The sequence below is a fragment of the Ixodes scapularis genome, unplaced genomic scaffold (genome assembly GCF_016920785.2).
Source record: "Ixodes scapularis isolate PalLabHiFi unplaced genomic scaffold, ASM1692078v2 PGA_scaffold13__105_contigs__length_92229423, whole genome shotgun sequence".
NCBI classification, from domain to species: domain Eukaryota; kingdom Metazoa; phylum Arthropoda; class Arachnida; order Ixodida; family Ixodidae; genus Ixodes; species Ixodes scapularis.
Window position 1 is genome coordinate 62,386,722 of NW_024609839.1, and position 22,475 is coordinate 62,409,196.

The 22,475-nt window shown below is 48.2% G+C and overlaps 1 non-coding gene across 1 annotated transcript in view; it reads right to left on the reverse strand.

The window, feature by feature from the left end:
- LOC115326301 overlaps positions 1 to 20,823 on the reverse strand; it is an 84,676-nt gene extending 63,853 nt beyond the window's left edge. The window contains exon 1 of the transcript XR_005718258.3: positions 20,500 to 20,823. This is a non-coding gene — a transcript (endochitinase A). The remainder of the gene's footprint in view (positions 1 to 20,499) is intronic.
- Positions 20,824 to 22,475: the final 1,652 nt, after the last annotated feature.

Sequence of the window (22,475 nt, forward strand, 5' to 3'; positions counted from 1 at the left end):
GGATCTCAATAAAGTATTCTCTCTCTTTATTTGAACTCTGTAATAAAACCTTAAACAAAATGCATTACTTTCAGATGGCGTTTCAGCAAATAATTTCGTTTTCCGTGGAACTGTACAACTTAGCAATATTGTTTTATAACATCACGGAAACGGAAACTGCCGGGCCGCTCAACGCACTCGTAAAATTCATTAAAAACAAAAATCAAAGTTGTAATAAAATGATTGTACTGATGTGCGTGTATTTTTTTTCTCGTATTTTGCATATGTTGTATAATAATAATCGGTGGCCGAGTGCGGCAGCACACGCCAGTGTAACTGTACATGCCCTGCCAGCACACACAAGCCCGGATCACGTGGGGCGAAAGTTCGCGCGTGGTTCCTGGTTTCGATTCCTGGTTCCCATCCTGTGGTTTCAATTCTTCCCCACCCCTTCCCGTTTCGATCTGGATGAGCATCGTACCGGCGTGCGGTCGTGTATCACTACAGCGTGGTGCATGTTAAAGACCCCAGGCGAGCGGTTGTACTGCACTGGCTAAATTTCTCGCCCACAGCTGGGAGACTCGTCGCCCGTTGAGGCAGACCAAGTTCTAGGCTGTATAAACACACACACAACACAATTTATTATTGTCTAATTTCAGCTCCTATCTTGTCTGATAAGAAAGTCAATAACTTTTTGTAAGCATTGTGTATTCGGAATATCCAATCATGAATACGTTTTCTATCGTCTCAGTACCATAAAGAGACGACGAAAAAACGTAATAAGGTTTCACGACATGTTTTGCCTTACTAGCAGACGACAGCGTGGCTTCACTGCTTCTTTCTGAGGGAGTATACGCGACTGCGCTGAATGAAGCTGGTGACGATCGACGAAACTTCTATTCTCGGGGTCACCTTCCTGTGAGATTACGGAAGCGAAGAGTTCCCGTGCGCAGCTTTGATCGACGTTCGAGGTGCGCGAGCACGCGAACGCCTTCCCGTGTAGATCGCTTCCGCAATATTGGGGAAGGTGAAAACACTGCGAAGCCGAATCACGCACGGCGACAACGTGAAGTTTATCCGGGTCGAAGTGCGGGCCAACACACGTTTCAAGGATTCCTGACAGCGCAGTTGCTTCAGCGCACATTTGTGCGAACAAACAAACTGTCCGTAACAGATATAAACTTACCGGATGGTATTATCCAGCTCGTTCGCTATCTGGGGTTAACTGAAGAATCGGTAGGCTTTTTTTTTTCTCAGTGTGATGATTACAAGCAGGTACGAGACACACACCCATATTGCAGGCCTGAAAAACGAAGTTTGGGGTCTCAAGCCGCTCATGTTAGGGGTCAAAATAATTGCTCCTTCGTTGCAATGCACGTCAACTGCAAAATAAAAAAAGCGGGCGCGACGCTGCTTTGGTATTAGTTGTGTGCAGTGCAGGCGAAGGCAACGCCAGGCGAAGAGAAAAAGAGCGTGCAGTAGAAAGGCGGGACGGGAGAGGACGGCAAGAGAGGAAAGGGAGAGCACTAGGAACGTTAGAGAGGGGAGGAGGTTTCTTTTTTCCTGTCAAGCCTTCCTAGTGCTTGTTGCCCTTTCTCCCATCGCATGGCGTTGCCTTCGCCTGTCTGTACTCCACGCAACTACTGACACGGAGTTTCAACAGCTGTTTTTCTAGTTGTATTTTTAGCACATCTCCATGCGAGTGACGACTTTCGTCAGACAGTATCCCGTATCGCACACAAACACAATTCGTTTTTGTTTTTTTTTATAAACCTGACGAGTTTCTTTAGTCCTGCCACGTTTCAAATAAATAAAAAAATCAAAAACGTATCATTGTGCAAACGAATCAAGCTGTTGCAGACGGCATACATCAGTCGTTCCGTGTGCGTTCCTCATGCTTTTGTCGTCTGCAGCAGGCGTCTCGAGACGTCTCGCGGGCAGGAAGTTGTCGTGGTAAATATTTCAGAAACAGCCGATTCTCGGCAAACTTCTTGTCGTGGTAAGCGTGAAACCTAGGCTTCCTATATCCATTCCTTTTAGACGTTTAAACTCCACGTCCGATTTTTGACCGATCGTTCCTTTGGGAGCGAAATCCAAACCCGCGTATTCGTCCATAACAACGCCCCTAGCAACGGTTTGTTTGGAGCAGTGACGTCACACCTACGGAGTCAATTCGGTCAAGAAGTTCTCTACAGCAGCACCGAAGGGGCGAGAACGTCAGAGCATCTCTTTCGAACTCCCGACTTCCCGTACGCTCTCGCTGCCTTTCGTTGTTCCACGGCTGGGCTCGTTGCCTTTCGTCAGAGTTCTCGCCCTTTCAAAGACTACGGAACGACACTCTGCTTACAGAGAAGTCGACTTTTGTTCACACCAGGTGTGGGCACTGTGCGTGCACAGAAACCTGATCCTGTGAAGTTTGTGCGCATGCGCAGTGCAAACAACAGCGCCACCGCAGAGCCGTGACGGCAGTGCCGAGATTTTAAGAGTGCTGCAGTTTCCAGTTTAGCAGAGCGAAGGAAGGCTGGCGATGAGGCAAGTCCCTCCTCTCCAGCGTTCGCTTTACTGAAGTGGAAAGACTGGAGCGGGTTGGTGGAACCGACTGCTTCGTCATTGCAGGCTCGACCGGTAAAAACAGAGGCGCGGGCAGCGGTGGCCCCATCACTAAAAAGTTTATCTCTGTATCCCACTCGGACGGGACGGCATGACTAAGCGCTTTGGAACGCCGCCAACTCCGAGACAGCCGATGGCAGTCAAACGTGGAATCAGAGTTCCAGCGATCGTATACCACGAAGCGAACTTTTGCCTCCAAGGGGAAGGGGGTCCACTTTCAAAGACGAGTCTATTGTCTTCGGCAGATCAGTTCGGGACGAGACGACGGACGGACATAATTCACTCTCGCAAGAGATCCGCCGCCGCCGGGAGATGGCTGTCGGTCGTGTCGGCATCGCGTTCTCTGACTCCGCTATGGATCGACTTGGTTTCAAGCTCCGCTAAAAATCGACAGCAAAAAAAAAAAAACGTCTTTACGTATGGGACAACGGCGTACACACAATTTTCAAAACGTCGAATCTAAGGGGTTGTTTATCCAGAATTCAATCTGGGGAAGGGGGTGTTAAAAGATTTTTGTCGGGGTTCAAGGGGGAGGGGATTTGAATTGCTACCACTGAAAGCACGGGATTTCTATCTTCTGAAATACATCAGTTCGATTTCCCCCTTTTGTATTTTTTTAGATGAACAAAAGTCGTGCCTATACGTGTGCACTTCAAAACTGCGGTCCCACCGATTCGAAGAAACAGTTTTGCAACGCCTACAAAAACAACATCTCCCTCACCTCTACGACTCCCTCTCCCCGGTCCCTCTGCTATTCCATCGTTAAAAAGACAGTCTGTATACGGGCACACTCCTAAGCCTCCTTATTCTACGACGGTCCTGCCATATTAATCGTGCAAAAAAAAAAAAAAAAAAAAAAAAAACTGTGTGCAGAACATGTTTGATGCACACACATGTACGAAGCAAACATGCGTGCAAGACATGCCCGTGGCATGTTTGCAAACGGTTCTCTCATTATGTCTGAAACGAGCACCACGTAATTAATTAACCGATGGCGGCATAATACACCGCATATATCGAGAAAGACAAACTTGCCGCTAAACTATAAATATTGTTGCACATTCGAAAACATTAAATCGATTGAAATGCCTCAATTTCATCGTTTCGGCGTGACCAAGTTCTAACAAAAATATCCCCCCCCCCTTTCCCCTTTCTTCCCCAGCTGGAACTCTGAAACGAAAATCGAGAAACGAAAGAAATTGAACGAAAATCAGCTCATCAAAAACGTGACAGAACTGTATACGTACCCTATTATCCTCTATAAAAAACGCGCATTAAAGTATTCCAGAAAAAAAATATGTATAAAGTGACACCCGGTATACCTTGCAGCACGCGAACTGAAAGTAACTATCGGCACCTGGTTTGAAAGTACATAACGAAAGCCTGAAGAAGGTACCCGTGAAATGAAGAGAAAGAGAAAAGAAAAAAAGCTTCATGAGGTGGTCTCGGAAGTAAAACCAAAATTTCACTCCAAGCATCTTCGCATCTTGATTACTTTACTGGCGGCTTCTCGGTTGCTTCCTACGCCCGACGGTGACATTGAGTGATATCGCTTCGTTCCTCATCTTTCGGTGTTTTACGCCTTTCCAAGGGAAAAAAAAAAGGGAACCGTCAGGAATTGCTGTTGCCTTTTGTTACCTTCACGTGTTCATTGGACCAACGCAACCGCGACTCAAAAACTATTCTGGCCGTCATTTTATTTCAACACCCGAGACTAAATGAGGAATGTGAAAAGAGAAAAAAAAGTGGTGATTTGGGCCGGTTTGGGGGGGGGGGGGGGGGGGGGTTCATAGCTAAAGAAAACAAACGCCGAAATAACGGAAGGACTAAGGAAAAAGGGGCACCACAAGGCGTCAATTGCCTCGCCCCTCTTGTCTTGGTCTTTGTGTTGCTGTTTCGACGCTGTTTTTCTTAGTGTAAAGGAACACCCAAGACGCTGCCCCCTGTCGTCCTTTTTCTGTTCCTTCCACCTTGGTTTCTTCGCGTTCTACACCCAGTCTCGGGTATGTTCAAGAAAATTGCAAACTTACAGAGGCTCGCCTGCGCCATCACCGTTTCATCGTATTCTGGTCGGCAGCGTATAGGTCGTTTGCAAGCAGCCGGGCTTCGAGGGCTAGTCCGGCACCGTGGATGTAAAACGCCCTGTTCGCGCGCCAGTCTGGAAACCGTGAGGACGCCGCCTATCAGACGATCTACCCACCACACCAGCAGCAAGATGGCGGCGCCCAGAGGCCGCACTTGCAGACGTCTATACGGATAGAAACATAGAGAGGAGATGGGAGCCTCCGGTGACGACACAGGGTGCCGAGCTCTGATTGGAAGGATTAGCGGGGTGGACGCAATGGCTACCTGCCTTTGTCTCCAACCGCTTGTCCCTGCGCACATTATTATTTTTTTTTTTTTTTTAGAGTTAGAATTGTAATTGTAATGTCAGCTTCGTCGTTCGCTGGAATCCTTCTGCGACCTGCCCTGATAGTGTGCCTCCGTGTTCTGCAAGAAAGTGAAACTCGCGGGCGTTTCCTAGAGTGCTGGACTAAACCGCAGTGACGTTCTCCTTTCTTCTTAGCGAACCACAACACAATTTATTATCAACCTTACTTTAGAAGGACCTAGAACAAAACTGTTTCTTCCTACGGTGTGGAACAGATAGCAATTTCTTTTCTTCTCCTCTCTGTCCACGGGCTGAAGTCGTTTTCTTTTTTCTTTTTTTCAAAACAAGCAACCCTGCAGCGTTCCCTTCCTTTCCCTAGGTGGCGCAAGCTACCGCCCGTATAAAGGCTACAGCCGTTAACCACCAATTCATCCTAACATCCAACTACTAGTACCCTTAATTTTTTTCTCAATAACAAACGCCCACGTACCTCTCCTCCCCCCGCCCCTTCTCCCTTCCCCTTCCCCTTCCCCCCCCCCCCCCCCCCCACCCCAGCCAATAGTCACCTGCGTTACCGAAGACGTCGTCCCAAATAAAGCCCTCATTACGTCACAGGGGCCGTCTTATCACAGGGAAAGACAAGAATCATCTGCAACATACATTTCGGACCCTACAGTCACGAACAACTTGAGAAACGCAGAGGGGCGTGGCAAGCCCCGTGCATCTCATTATCCTTCTGCAGCCAATCAGCTTGCGGCGCTGGCCACGCCGAAGACCAATCAGAATGCAGACAAGCTGATAAAAGAAGGTACACCTGCGACCAAGCTGGTCAATTCATTTCATCACGGCACCAAAATACCCATGCTCGACAGTAAGTCATTCGCAAAGAGCACAAACCGCAAAACCCATTTTATAGATTACAAAAAAAAAAAAAAGAAGTAAAGCGGTTTAGCGTTGTTTTTACTTTTCCTCGACTCGCTAATAAAAGCCAGCCAAAGCAACCTGAGCTATATACCTTTTCCCCCAACCAAACCAAAACAACAAGCAAAACAAAATAAAATATATATATATAAAGAATTGAACGGAGATTTGGAGGGTAAGTATAAGCACTTCCCCGAACCTTTCTTCAACAGTTCGCGAGAACGCACCGGCCACTGCGTTTTCTCGCTTCTCCTCTGTGTTGCTTCACTTTTAAACCGACAGTATTTCTTACTACCCCCCCCCCCCCCCCCCGCCCCGCCCGCCCCCCCCCCCCCCCCCAAATCCCCTCTCACCTTCTTCATGTCAAAATCCCGTTCGGCGCAAAAGATCGTCCTATATAACCCCCCCCCCCCTCTCCCTCTCCTTCAACGCAAAAAAAAAAAAGAAAAGTAAATTAAAATGTGCCGAACACGGTTAAGCAAAACAAGACTATAACAAAAATAAAAAATATAGCGTCTTCCAATAATAATCAGACGTGCAAATAAATGACGCCTCCGGAGAAACGGCAACACAGCAAATACGCAAAAAGGTCTCTCCTCCCCTCCCCTTCCCCCACCCTGAATCGAAGAACTTCCCGGTTTTGATCCGACCAGAATGATTCTACACACGGTCCAGTGGTTCTCAATACAGCACCGAAGATGTTGCCCCTTCTCTTTCTCTCTTTCCTTTTATAGCTTGTTTATGCTGTGCTTGTTTATGTTTATCTTTATATTCGAATCATTTTATTTCGCGGATCGAGACGAGCGGGAGAGAAGTCCTTTGGCGCGAATCCTAGGCGCCATTTCCTACCCGGATGACGCTTAGCAGCAGCCAGCCGCACAGCCGCCGTGAAGTCCCCGAAATGGGGACTACTTTTTCCTTCTCATTTTCATTCTTGCTGTTGTGTGCGCGCTGTCTGCTCCGAGCGTAATGTGTTCATCGGGTTCTGTCTGTGAACAACTCGGAAGAAGTTCGTTTCGATTTTACAGCCAACTGGGGCCTCGTACACAATCGCACTATTTTCTTCCTCATTTTTATTCTGGCTGTTGTGCGCGCGCTCGTCTGCGAGCGTTGTGTTAATGTGTTTCCTCCGCAGCGGCGGTCTGCGATTCCTCGCGAAGTATAAAGTGAAGGACTGAGACGAAGTTTCTTTCCATATTACAGACAACTAGAGGCCCAGTACGCAGCAAACCTATACTTTTCCTTCTTTCTCCTTCGTTGTATCTGTCTGTAATCTATGCCAACTACGAAATGAGCAACTTTGAACGAAGTTCCCTTTTGATTCTACACCCGACTGGATGCCTTGTGCATAGTGGAACCATATTTGTTGCTCTCTGTCTTTCTCTTTCGTTCTCTCTGTCCGTCTGTCTATGTACGTTATACGAGCACGTCTTGCGTGCTCGTGCGCTCAAGTTTTGATCCTCCGTTTCAAAACGACTAGCCTAGGCTTGCTTTGACTTATTGCTCGCAAGTCGGGAAACGTGTCGACTAATACGCAATAGTACGCGTACACGAATGAAACCCGCTAACTTTAGCGGGCTAAGTTTCCCCGCGAAATTCAGCGGGGAAATTGACGTCACGTGACCTCAACAGCAATTCAGTTTGCCCGCTAAATTCAGCGGGGGAAAACGTCGTCACATGATTTCATGTCATGTCACCCACGAACAAATTCAGTTTCTCCGCTATGTTTAGCGGGGAAAATTGACGTCACGTGACCTCAACACCAATTCAATTTCCCGCTAAATTTAGCGGGGCGGTCACGCTGACGGCGACGCCGAGAAAACGCGGAAACGGGCGCCTAAAAGCTGCGCTCTAAAAATTTTCTACAAAACCTATTTACTGCACTTACAACGAACAGTTGTTGACATCGGGCGCTGCCAAAGGAGCCATTTAGATGGGCTTGCCCATGGCATCGGAGATGATTACGTGTTCAGTTATCTTGAAGTAATTAACGGGTTTATATAGGAAAGGTAAAGGTTAAATTAGAAACTAATAGAAACCATCCAAACTCACCCCCCCCCCCCCCCCCCAAAAAAAAAAAAAAAAAAAACTAAGCAATTTGTATGTATGAAGTATCAGAAGTCATACCGCGGCTTTGGATACCCTCGGAGCGCTCTCTAATGGCCGCGTGCTGCATCTTATACTCTCCGCAGGTAGTGGACGGTGAAACAAAAATCGGCGTCTCCCTTGCTGGGGACTCGAGGTACGCGAATAAGGATCCACTCCGAACACGACACGGGAAAAGTCTCCGCGGTCTTTCCGCGGCTCGGTGTGCATAAAATCACCGGACTGTGAAGGCAGTGACTCAGAACTTGATGACTCATGTCCAGGCTAATCGAACGAAGGCAACGGCTTCTAGCCCCGAGCGAGGTTGCTACGAGACCGATGAGGTCGAGCCGCACTCGCTCGCGTTAGAGAATAAAAATTCTTGGTCATTCGCCGCGTCCTGCAGCACTGTCGCACACGGAGTATATACATTCGGGCATTTGTGCCATCCCTGCTAGATTTAGCGAAAAAATACACGAAGCATCTTCCGTTAAATTGTAGTAGAAAATCTCCCGCCCCGCAAAAATAATTTAACGGGAAAGTTTGTTTCGCTAAATTTGGCGGTAAAATTTAGCCGCCAAATTTTGGGGCAAAAATTTCTCGCTAAGTTTAGCGGAGCGCCACGACCCTCCACAAAACACAGCCGGCGGAGCCTCAGGGAAACCTCGCCAATAACGGCTATGCTCGTAAAAGCAGTTGAGTACAATTAATACTGGTAAAAAATGTCCCCTTATTATAATAGGTACTGTAACACAGCTTCATACGTGCACTGGTGAAATGTTGCGTCGGCTACGGAATTGGTCTAGTTACGGAGCTTGCGTTCTTTGCTCAAGAACGTTCCGATCTATTCTACTAAATTCCACGCGACAAAAAGTGTGCAATCTTTCAGCACGGCAAAAAGAAAGGCAATCTGAAAAAGTCCCTCTAACTAAAGACAACAGCAACGCAATGACAGAAGGAAAAGAAAAAGGAATTATTTGGCGATATTTTTCTAAAAACAATTAACCTACCTCCTCCCCAGCGTTCGCTCTGCTAAAGTGTAAAGGGTGGAGGACTGTGAGGAAGGACACTGTCCTGCTTCGCTTAACCCGCAAAAGTCTTAACCCGCAACACTAGTCTAACGACCATGAGCAAGGCCTACCAGTGCTTGACGATCTACGCACACCAGCAGCAAGTTGAACGCGCACGAGTGAAGGGTTAGTTGAAAGGCTCGCCACGGCCTCTTGCGTACAGACCCAGGGCCCCAGCCCTTATTGCCGAGAAACAAGTCGGTTCGCTAACGAGGCCACGGGCCAGAGTCCGGCTATAACTACGTAACCCGGATGGCAGAACACCATTAACAGGATTCCCGTCGCAGACGACGATAGAGGGAAAGACCCTCTGGCAACTCTGGGTCCATCTGGTTATCGGGCATGCCCATCGGCATTCGGCACAAAGCGCTCATTATTTACATTATAGCTAGCCATGGCCCGCGGGATGGGGAGGATGCTAGCAGCGGCAGTTAGCTGGAAAAGACCGGCAGGCTGGCAACGCTGTGCGCGGCCATATCGCAGCTCGGTAACGACTAATTAATGGGACACTTATTAATGATCTTGCCCGCGTTCACTTCGCCTCCCTGCACCGAGTCTCGACGGGGTCTCGTGGGATCCCGTTTTTTCCGTGATGTATCGAATTACGGGATCCCAGAGTTGACTTGGCGAGATTGGTTGTGACTGCGCTTTTCGGGGGCTCGAATTCGGACTTCGCGGGGCAGCCAACAGGAGGCGCGTTTGGTCGGCCGCTATTGTCAGCGCGCCTGGTGGCCAGAAAGTGCAACTTTGGCCTGGCCTCACTAATTAGCACATTGCATTTCCCGTTTGTTTTTGTTTGTTTTGTTCTCGTGGGCGCCGCCATTTCGGTGCCTAGTGCGGAGTTACGATTTAAGAATGCGACTTCCCGCACTTAGAGCCTAGCAGTCGCCCTGCCCATATAACGCGGCGACAAAATGATGTGCGGTCACGCCTCGCGTATGTTCACGCTTCGAACACGTGTCTGCAGCAGACTCTCTCTCTCTCTCTCTGTCTGTCTGTCTGTCTGTCTGTGTGTGTCTGTGTCTGTGTGTGTGTGTGCGCGTGCGTGCGTGTTGTGACGACTGTGTGTTGTGTGATGCATTGGCAGTGTGCAGCGCCGCTTGAGATACGGCGACACGTATCTCAGGTGATTGTGGTTTGTCGCGGACCGTGACATTTCTGGAGGACAGAAAACCGTTTTCCCCCTATTTCAGGTAAAGTTTCGGATATACTGGCAACAATGATTTCTACGTACCAAGATGGCTGGAGTGTCGTCACCCTGATGCGCGGCTTATTTACGCTGCGAGCCACCGCGCAGTCAACCCGAACGCTGTGAACATGTCCCGCGTGACCATGCGCGCCCGCACGTTGATGGGTCCCTCCCCCAAAAGTCACGTGACACGAACTCAGCACTGCATTAGCTTAGATGACTCGTAGCGTGTTCCGTGGTCCATCGTGAGGTGAGACGGCGCATAGACGGCTAGGCTGAAGCACTTTTCAAGAAATCTGAGTTAGGAGCGAACTTCCATAGCTTTTTGTCCCGTGAATTCAGTTACCGCGCTTATCTTGGGTAGAAGCAAACGTAAACCGCATTTATTTTGAAAAAAAAAATACATGACGTGTCATTGACGGCATCCCCGGGACGCGTATTAGCAAACCATATCCCGTACAGTGCCTGGCCACGCCCCCTTCGGCGCGACGCAAAAGCGGCCATTTCATTCGTTTTCAAAATGTCACGTGACATGACGTCACTTCCGCGCCGTTTGAACGCATTTGAGCGCGTTTTCGTCTTGTCAAGATGGCGTCCGCCGCTACGCTGGTGGGTGAGACGCGCGTTACGCTGCGCCGCTGTAAACACTTCGTTTCAGGCGCGTGCCTAGATGACTCGACTGCTTTCAACTTAGCGATGTGAACTCGTTTTTCGGTAAGATGAACGCCCAGGACTGCACGCCGAGATGATGCCACCGCATACGCGCCGCTGCCGAAGTCGCCCATACGAGTTCGACCACTACGACCGTCGAAGTTCGCAGCTGCACCGTAGCACCAAATGCTAGCAACTAATGCTTTCACCTCGGCGATGTGAACTCGTTTTTCGGTAAGATGAACGCCCAGGGTAAGATGAACGCCTGATGTCTACGCGCGTTCCAGTGCGAATTCGGAAAGCGATGGAGGTGTCGTTCTATCACCATCCAAGTACTCGGGCCCCTCAGAATGACTGACACCTTCAGTAAATGTACCGCAGTAGGTTGGAGTTGCGCATCTCACGACATAATGCTACAGTACAGCATATGCTGTAGCATTATTTCGGCATGCAGTCCTGGGCGTTCATCTTACCGAAAAACGAGTTCACATCGCCGAGGTGAAAGCATTAGTTGCTAGCATTTGGTGCTACGGTGCAGCGGGCGAACTTCGACGATCGTAGTGGTCGTACTCGTAGGGGCGACTTCGGCAGCGGCGCGTATGCGGTGGCATCATCTCGGCGTGCAGTCCTGGGCGTTCATCTTACCGAAAAACGAGTTCAAATCGCTAAGTTGAAAGCATTTGAGTCATCTAGGCACGCGCCTGAAACGAAGTGTTTACAGCGGCGCAGCGTAACGCGCGTCTCACCCACCAGCGTAGCGGCGGACGCCATCTTGACGAGACGAAAACGCGCTCAAATGCGTTCAAACGGCGCGGAAGTGACGTCATGTCACGTGACATTTTGAAAACCAATGAAATGGCCGCTTTTGCGTCGCGCCGAAGGGGGCGTGGCCAGGCACTGTACGGGATATGGTTTGCTAATACGCCCCCGGCGTAGCATAGTGGCAGCAAGGGTCACCTGACCCCGCTGCTGACGTCATTTTTGCTAGTTGTTCACTGTGCTCTCGCGCTTTCCTGCCCTCGGCGCGCCGCAACGGGTGGGTCTACGTCAAAATTTTAATTAGCTATACGACGCTCCTACTAGTGAGATCGAAAGAAAATTTAAGGCACATCATTTTTGAGGTGGCGAAGTTACCACTCTTGGGTCCATATCACAAGAGCGAATGACATTTTAGCGAACGGCGACGTTTGAGCGAATGGTCGTTTTAGCGAATAACGAAGGCGCGCGTTAACCCATCCGTCGCGCTGCGCTTTACGCCGCTTCGCGGCGACAGTCTGCGGCAACTCATTACAAAAATATGAACTCACTTGGCCCACCCCAAAAACGCCGCTTCGCGGCGTCCGACTATTCGCTGAAGTGTCGTTCGATGAAACGTGGGCGTTCGCTAAAACGTCATTCGATCAAGTGAGTGCCTCCCTTTTAAAGATGCGACCAACTGCTCTTTAGCTGGTGGCCAGCGGGTTAGCTTTTAGTCGAGCAACACTGGGCGACGCGTACCGCAGCACCACCGCGACGTCATGTCGCGGCCGTACAGCCAGCGTACAGCTGACGATCAGTGTTGCCATCCCTCTCTAGAAGATAGTTTCGGTTTCGCCGTAGACGCCCCAAAACCAAACTCTGAGTCGCGATATTGTTAAAACTACACAGAATATCGAGAAGAAAAAATACATATAGCTTGTAATTCAGCGGCACCGACTGAGCTGAAAACACCCTTCCTCCCATTGGTCGGTCCAATACGAAACCAACCAGACCATGACTCGGCGGAGTGAGGCGAGTGGAAGGGGCGAGGGAGGGGGGAATGCAACGCGAAAAACAGGCGAAAGGTGATACGATACATCGCGCAAATACGGCCGCGTCGCCCCCCGACCCTCGGACCCAGGAGGAAATTCAAGACGAGAGTCTCGGGTTGCTGTAACGCCGGCAAACGAGGGCGTTCTGCAGAGACGCCCCGTCGCACCTCACGATGGACCGCACCGGACACTATACGAGCCAACTCGAGCCAATCCAACACTGCGAAGCACCGCATGCGCAGCTCCCAAAAGGTCACGTGACACTCAGGCTGCGTCGGATAGGCTCAGAGGGCTCGTAGGGTCGCCTACGGTCCGTCGTTAAGATGAAAGGGAGCATGGTTCCTCAGCATGGAGCGAGCAGACCTGCGCGCATTCCTGTCGTGAGACTTCTTCCTGCCTGAGGAGGTTATTTGTTGCCCCGCGCCATCTGTGTTGGGATAGTGGCGTTCCGCTGTGGAGCTTTGGCCGTTGACGCTCGACTCGGTCGGTCAGGGCAAACCAAAGGATCCAGCGCCATTAGGGCAAACCAAGCATAACTTTCGTGTTTTGTCTCTCTGTGATTGTCTGTCCGGTGTTCAACGTCTCTGTCTCTATTCTGTGTGTGTGTGTTTCTGTGTAAGAAAAAAAATCAATTAGAAGCAACATTCAGGTACCAGACTTAAAATGACTACCAGAGAACTAACCAAATCCTCCCAGAAAAAAAGTGTAAGAAAAAAGCGCCTCCACGAAAGAAAACAAAAGAAAACCACGACACCCTTTCTTTTTTTTTTTTCTATTTTAACTCGTATGTGCCCGTAACTCAACCCTTCCCTCAAGAAACGGTACGAATATGCGTCCTTATCTGAAGTTCGTCGAATCGTTCGAAGATAATCGTAAAATGCTCACCGTTTACCACCTCTAAAAATAGTCACCTCTATCTACAGATTGGCAAGACCTAGTTGCACGTGTCGAGTTGTACCGCCACGGACGAATACCAACATGTCTCCACCTGTTAGGTTTAGTGTGGACGCTTTATACTAACGCGAGAGCGTTCGGAGCTCGTGTCGCAGAAACGCCGGATTCGGTGGTGTGGCAGAAATGCCGGTGTCAATGGCGTGACGCGATCCCTGATTGTTCGATAGGGGGAACAGGCGAAACGCGATACGATACCTCCCGCAAACACGGCCGCAACCTGGCTGCGTCGCCCCCGGCCCTTGGACCCCCGGCCCTTGGACCCCGGCCCTTGGACCCCGACCCGACCCGACCCGACCCGACCCAACCGACCCCCCCCCCCCCCCCCCCTCCCTGGAGGGAATTAAAGAAAAACCTCGTGAGGGAGTTTAAAAAAACCCACAACGCTCACTACTTGAAACGTGACGTCACGCGTGGAATGAAAGTTAATAAAAAAAATGAAAGCCGTTTACAACTCCCTGTAACACCGAATTGGAGAGCAGCTCTTGAGGAGGAGGAGGGAAGGGTACTGAGGGTTACCTGTTCTCGGGGCGGGGGGGGGGGGGGGGGTCATGTGACCTTGGGGGGTCACGTGACCCCCCAGAAAACTTTTTCCGCTAGATTTAGCGGGGAATTTTTTCCGCTAGATTTAGCGGGGAAATTTTTCCGCTAGGTTTAACGGGGAAAATTTTCCACTACATTTAGCGGGGAATTTTCCTGCGCGGTTACGCCGACGGCGACGCCGACGCCGCTCAAGCCGGAAACGGGCCCCTAAGAGCTGCGCTCTAAAAAACATGACATGTGATGCGTATGGTCGCCGCATATCGGTTGCGAGCCAGACACGCAAGGCACGCTTGTTCGGCGAATGACAAGGCGATGCGAACGGGGGCCGATAACGTTTATCGCGTTCCACTCTTAAAGGCGAAGCTTAAGCGTCCTCCAAGTCTTTAGCTCGATTTTCTATATTTTCTTAGGCACCGAAAGATAGCCCACTCCTAATAATTATTGAATCTGCATTTTGCGCACTGCGCGCGCATACACCAGGTGATACTCCGAACGTTGGTCTCCTAAGCGCAATAATAATAATAATAATAATAACATTAATAAAGTTCACAATGCCCGAGGACGATATAGATGCGGTCAGTTCACAACACAGCAATAAGATAACGCCTTCACTTCGCCCCTTTCGCATTTTATGGTTGGCCCTTCCGCGAAACAAATAAATAAATGAACAACCGAATACAATAGGAGCGAGCCAGGACGAATTTCGTACTGCAAGGTTAGAGAAGTGGCCTGCGGTATGTCACCTATATACGCATCGCGCCCTTGGTTTTCGAGAGTCGCATTTTGTTTTGTTTTTTGAGGGGCGAGGTTGTGGTTTGCAAAATCGATAAGCAATGCAGAACCCGCTTTTTTTCTTTTGGCGTTGTATGAATTTGCGTTTGCCGATCTGTATTTATCGATCGCACGTTTAAACAGACGCACTTAACGGTACATTTAGAAAGAGGGGACACCGCGATCACGTGGCTTTCTGGGTTTTGACGTCTATTTTTAACGCATAAGATTCGGCGCGATATATCTGCGCTTGTTTGGTCCTTTGTAAAGGCGACGCTTATCGCCTTTCCTATTCTTTGCGAACTCCAACCAGAACAGGAGATTGGTAGCAAGAAATCACGTGACAATGGGTCTATGAGCAGCGTAGCGTGAAAACGAGCAAACGTATAATATCTAGATCAATGCGACCTGAAACGCCTTGATCCGACCTCTTTCTGCGCCTGCAGACTCCAGAAGCTCTACTATTTCTGAATTTGTAAAGCAACTTCGCATTCCCTTCCTAGTTCTGACCACAAAGGCATAAAGAACTGTTTTAACTCATACACTGAACGCGACAATGCATCAGTATGTAACACAAACACTAAACGACCTTCAAATGGTTTCTCAAATCTTTCTAATCACAAACATAAAAAAAAAAATAGTCAGCGGTATTTCAAAAGGGACGACTAGGACATGACTCAGCATTACAGTGTAACCAAATGTAGCAACCAGGTATCTCCACTCATCCCTCGGATGGGAAGAGGTAACTTTCAAACAGTTTTGCCGGAGGTCGAAGCGCAAAGGCAACGGACGCTGCATCGAAGAACCCCAAAGAGGGACTTGGCGAGCAGCAAAAACTCCAGCTCCTGTAAGCCAATCGGACGGAGCAAAGAAGCCGGGCACGTGATCGCTCCTGCACAGGAGGAGTACATTCAAACGGTGTACGCTGTTACGTGGCTTGCTCCCAACGCGTTGGTCGCCGGTAGCGTTCGAAATCGGCCGAAGTTTGTTCGCTGACAGGACAAGAGCTGCCGCTTTGTGGCGAGTTTACGTAATGACCGCTTGACAGCAGAACACGTCGTTCTGTGAGGTTAGTCGGTGATGCTTGAAGCGCAAGAAACGTTGGCGACAAAGTAGTACCTGACATTCGTCCAGTGCTTGTTGTTCGTTTCCAGTGGGACCACATGGTCTCTTCGGTGGTTAGGTGTGACCTAGTGAGTTTTCGCACGCTGTGATTTTCCAAACCTTGTTCCACCTTCCCCAAGCAGCGTTTGTCACTTAAAACGTAAATTAAAATTTTCTTCCGGATACCGGTTTTACACCGGATATCTCATTCTTGCACGTGGACACACCCTCAGCGGAACGAGCACATCTCACTGCTTAGAGCTTCGTATGTTAATATCGGAAACTCCGTTCCCTCCAAAAATCGCCCATTTGTCCATAGTGACGAGACAACAATGCATGTATTTAATAGGGCTGGGGGATCGATCGTTTAACCTTCCGATAAATCGATTAATGGTTTAATTGCGACAATTTTTAACCAGTTCATCGGTTGAGTTGTGACGAACCGAAATAAAACAAGACAAACATTAGCAAACTTCAACTAGTAGAAAAGAAAAACACCGATTTTCACAGAGTTCTGGAGTAGTCAAGTGAGTTCTTTCATGATTTTTATGTATCTAAAGTCACTAAGTTGGTCACCAGCGGCGCTCTCGTTCGTTCCAAAGTCGACGGGCGAGCCGTTCGCCGACGAGAACGCAAAGAAAGAGGACGGCGTTTCCATGGTTAGCGGGATGTTGGCAGCCGCAGGACCCAACGTTTCCTTTCTTCGGCTCACGCCAAAAGCCGTCCATGCCTTCGAAGAAAATCGCCGGGCACCCTCCGAAAACTGCAGAGCCTACAATAGTCGAAACTGCGAGCAGCAACGGCGGAGAACTAGTCAGCGATACTTGAAAGCACAAAGTAATATTTTTATCTTTCTATCTTCTTGAGGTATTCGGGGCAAAACAATTATTTCCGCTTTTTACCTTCCTTTAACGATTGACCTCGTCTGCAGTTGGTTGGGTCGAGAACACACGAGCAACGTTACATTTTAACTGATAAGTTCCTTGAGAGGGAAGGGGCGCGGAGTATCCTTCGCCACTTTTACTTGCTTCAGTATTGGACACTTCACAGACGAGGAGGAGTTCACCAATATGAAGGGTAAACATTAGGTGAAATTTAAATGTAATGCAAGCTGCAGGGGCGACGTTTGCAACCCACAGGAAGGCGAGAAGATTATACCTCACGCCGTGACTTCAACGCCAGGCGAGTGTCTGTTTAGCGCAGCAGTGACTATTGTGAACAAGCAAGTGAGCTCGTTCCTGACGGAGGGTATCTTATATCCACGAACTTCTCTGCATCCACAAGTGGAAAAATAAGCCTGAAGCCTCTTTGGACTGTTGTTCTCAACAACACATCGAACTTGAAATTGAAAATATATACACGTCGTTTATCACACAGTAAAACAAAAATCAGCAAAAGGCAAGAATTGGAAACATGTCCCCGTTAATATATTATGCATATGAAATCAGCGAACCCGATTAATCGGTTAATTAATCGACTAAAAGGTGCCGATTAATCGCGTTAAAATATCTAATCGGCGCCAGCCCTAGTATTTACCCAGTTTGTCCCCGAAAGGTTAGTTCGTACAGCGGGTATGTATATTAACCGGGCCCATTTAGAAAGGGCCACGAGTGAATTACTTCGACAAACAGATATGACGTTAACGTGTTTTTCGAACTTCGAAATGTCAAACTTATTACAAAAAAAAAAAAAAAAAAAAAATTGAAGATTTCGAATTTTTGATTTCTTGGCGCCCAGAAATTCGACTATTTTCGAACTTTCCAACCTGCAAGTTCAAAAGTTCCGACCTTCGACCTTCTAAATTGGACGAAGTTCGAACCAAAGTTTCAACCCTCAAAGGTTTAGGGCAAGTTAGGCAATACATATAAATAACACCAATATATGAACGCGTGGAGTGGAATGACAACTGCAGGAGTTTCACTTAGCCGATCGTGCCACCAACGACTCGCGCTTAGAGCTCTGAATGATTTTGGGGTGGCCTCATCGAACCCTCGTACCTCTCTCGTTCGGCTTCCAAGAATCAAAGAAAGAATAAAAACACCTGTGGACAAGAACAGACGGCAGTGCCGGCACAGTGCTTCCAGAAAAGAACTGTGCCGTCTGTCCTTGTCCATAAGTGTTTTTATTTTCTTGTACACGTCACTTTAAAAAACAAAAAACAACAAAAAAACAGTAATCGAATACAATCACAAGCACTCCTGGTTAAAAAGTAGTCAATTATATTACTTGATTACTTGAGAAGAAAGGTTATTGGTTCCAGGGTTCCTTGGTGGGGAACTCGTCCCCATAAAGGGCGCCATTGGGACGAGGAGAGAAAGATGATAAAGTCTACAAGTAATTTTTGGTAACTCCATAGGTAATCAAATTACACTTGCGATGACCTCCTAATAAATGTCATCAAATTATTACAAAATTACTCGGAAAAGTTTATATTCCAAAAGGTAATGAATCACAATGTAACGAGTATTACGCAAATCTGCCCGTGCACAACCCGGCTGGCCAAAGGGTCGCTGCATGCTCTGCAGACTTGAAATTCAACCGTGACGTATAGCTGGGACGCTCTCCGAAATACCTTAGTTGTTTGTCAACGATAGTCCCCCGGTACCTCGGTAGCTGTTGGTCGCGGAAAGGCGCGCAAGGAGCGCAAAGCGAACGCGCTGTACAGCGAACGCTGGATCGGCGCTTACACCACTATCGTTAGGAACCGGCTGCGTTTTAGAGCGGCCAGCGTCTTTATTCATCGAAGAAAATAAGATCCAGACACCGGCAGTGCCATCAGCCGTTTCTTAGTACAGGGGCCTTATTTCTTAGGGGGTCGGAGCGCCCTCTAATTTTGTCTGGTCGCGTTTTCCTCAGCCATGAGCTGTGTCGGGTGCTGTGCCCGTGTCCGGCGTTTTCTCCATCCTACGGGACATCCCACCGACATATAAGCGCCCCAATAATAATAATAGTAAAAAGTAAACTTTTGGGAAGTTTGGATTTTTCTGCGCTAGGCTTGTCGTGTGTTTTTCTAAAGCAAGTGGACAGGCGAGCTGGTTCAATACTGGCATGGTAACCCACAGGAGCAGGGCAGGGGGAAAATAGGACGGACTGCTAGTTTGCAAAGAGAGACAGAGAGAAAATACGATCACCGGATCGTCTCGGGGATATTCGATAAACCTTTCACGCCGTTCACGCAGTTCATAAAACCTTAGTTGTCCGTGAAAGTTTGGCCTGTTTCGTGAGTTGGGATAAATGACGAGTAGTTTACAGGTAGTGTCGTATGTACCACCACAGTACTGAGAACGCTGAGAAGGAAGAAGTACTCAGCGCATTAAAAGAAATGTAAAACATTTTCAGTGGAATTTGTAGCACATTTCGCGATTCCTTCTTAGATGAATCCGTCAAAAAACTGCATATGAAACTGGCGAGTTCGATCTCTGCTCGTGAGATTCGAGGACTTCGAACTTGATTTCAAACTTTCGGCCTTTCTGATCTCGTACCATCTTCGTACAATGAAAAAAAAAAAAAAAAAATTTTTTTTGTTACGAATCTAAAATTTAATAAAAATCGAAATTTCCGATTTTTTTTTTTTTTTTTAATCTGCAACGGTTAAGAAATTCGAACTCTGCGAACTCGAACTTTCAAAACCGTTAACGTTTTCGATATTTCTTTATTATTGTACTTATTATTATTTTTAATAATATTTCAGCGGGGCTTGAAAGATGCGAACTTTTCAAATTCGAACCTTTTCGAAATCTTTCGATCCCGACCACCGGGAGGTTCGCGGCATGCGCGGCATCCCTAATTACAAATTTCTACGCAGTTCAATTGCACCAGTCGCACGCACGGGGGCAAACAACGACACCAACACAACGCAGCGGTGCGAGCTAGGTGGGGGAGAACTACACGACGCGTGCGGCTGCGTTGGAACGCTGTCCCTCATTTCCAGTGACAGCCGCTTCCGTGGCAGTTCTACAATTCGCGCTAACCGTAACTGCGCACAAAGCGACTCTCCCGTCAAACGTTTCAGAGACGAAGTGTGAATGCCGTACGCACATGTCTACGGGCAGGTTTGTTTGTTTACTTATTGATGATGTGCACCGATAGCAACGGTGTCGCGGCACAACGCAGACGGAAAGCCGAGAAAAGAACATCAAAACATACTAACGGTATGAGCATAAAATACCGAACAAAGCAAGAATATCCTTTTCTGACATCACCAAGTTCTTAAAATTATGCAAAGGCATAATCATATGACAACTGCCGTCGACGAACAACTATTGAATAAATGTAGAAGTGTGTAAAGGTGACAGATGAGCTACAGTTCAACAGAAAAATAAAGAAAAAAAATATATTTGTTTACAGTTTTGGTCTTTCGGTTAGTAGCAAAATCGTACCAAACTTTTAAACGAACTAAATGAACAAAAACAAACAAAGCACGAGTCTTGTCAAAAACGTGCATTACCTAGTAGTGGCACTTACCGACCGACGAATGCTCAAGTTGAATGGCCAAAGTCGCAGAATCCAGTGTGGCACCGGTGGAGAACTTTGGAGTAGACGAGGCCCTTATCTCCCGAAATTCCGACGTCGGACCCACCAAAAACGTGAAAATGAAACGAGAAGAAAAACGAAAATCCTTTTTATCTTCGGAGAGAGTTGCCCCTCCTCGCCACACACCCAAAACCGGCACTTTTCTCCGAAGCTTTCGATGTCTACATATCTTTTAACATCTTCGAAAGCTGAACCACGACGGAGAAAAAGTAAGCACACAGTTCGGGAACGAGTCGTTTCTCTCAAAAGAAGAAACACTTTCAACACACGCTCCGCGCTGGGAAAGTTAACGCCGCGCACGCCGCCGAAGCCAAACTGAAACTGTGTTGTTGTGGCGTCGCCGGCGCCGCAACGCGAGACGCCGCCGCCGCCGCTGCAGCTGCTGCGGCGAGCGGACGACACGGAGAGAACGTTTACCAAACTACCGCTACGCATCAAACGGCGCTAGCGTCGCGAGCGATGTTTCATTATCAACGTGTCGTCACCGTCGCCACAACGCATCCGCAACTATCCACAACGGCGCGTTTTTTTTTCTTCTTTTTTTTTTTTTTTTTTTTTTGCAAAGCACGGTGGCGGCGGCGGCGCGAAAGCAGGACTGTTGGAAGCTCAATACGCAATTTCCGTTTCCGGTTTGCCTGCCGTTCGTCTGCTCTCATCATCCTTCTGCCATTTCCGACGTAATACAGAAACAGTGATGGTTGTGCGATTAAAAGGAAGGCCCCAAAAAAGACACAGTAGATCGTAATAATAGAGGACAAGACTTCTGAGTGGGGGCTGCTCGTCGCCACAATAAATATACGCAATATATCGCACACGCGCTGATGTCTATCTGTCACTTTAGTAGGATGTTTCGCCGGAGAAAGGGGGTAGCTTCGTTCTTTACGATTAGCAATTTTTGTTTCTTCCTTAGTGTCGTCATTCCAGCTTTGAGTCGTCTTTCGTCGTAAATCACGACGTGAAAGTGGTTTTTCCCACCCTCTTTTCGAAGGGACGTTGTATATGTCACTGTCGAAAGCGACACGAATTTCGTTGCACCATCGCGTGGCCGAACGAAACACCTATATACTTGCAGAAGGCCACAAAACGCGACGCCGAAAAAATAAACCCAAATCACAAATCGGAAACAGTTCCATCGGTTTCTCTTCTTGCGATCCAGCTTTCTTTGTGTGTAGTTGCTTCCACCATGATCCAGCCACTGACAAAAGGACGACAGCGGAGAGGAAAACGTCCGTACATAAGAAGAAAAAAAGAAGCGAAATGAAACAACGTAAACAAAATTTGTTCCTCTCTGAGTTGGTCTTCAATCGATCCCAAGGACAGCGAATCCGCCTGTTTGTTTGCCCATAAATTTCGGTTGATGCTCGCAAGAGTGGTGGTGGGGAGCGCGACCAACAGTCAGTTTCGCTTTCGACGGACCGAAACGTACGCTACAAGCCATCAAAACCAATCCATCGCCGTTTGGGTACCACGAGATCTCCAGGAGGGGCGTAGTCAAGTGCGGCGCACATATCACGTGAGAGGTTCGCGACGCCGGATTGGTTCGTACGGCTCGTGGCCTTCGGTCCGGTCCGTCGCTCTGCACGCTATCTCTTTTTAATGTTTTTATTTTATAAAGTTATACCGCGGATTTTTCTGCTCGTCTCCGATAGTTTGTAGGGCTACTCGAGCGCGCCCAAAGTGATACCGACAGAACAAGTCTGCTGGAGGTGTGCTAGGAAAATTACGCAATAACTAAACGACAGCCACAGACGAGGGCACTCGACAAAGTGCGTTGTTGCGAGGAACAAACTGCTGGAAATGTCAAAGTAGAAGTAGTAGGCCGTACACGGCGTTCATTTTCGTTTTTTAGGAAAAGCTGCGTTGTAAACCGAACAAAGGGTCACAGAATCACAATTATAAACGCGTTT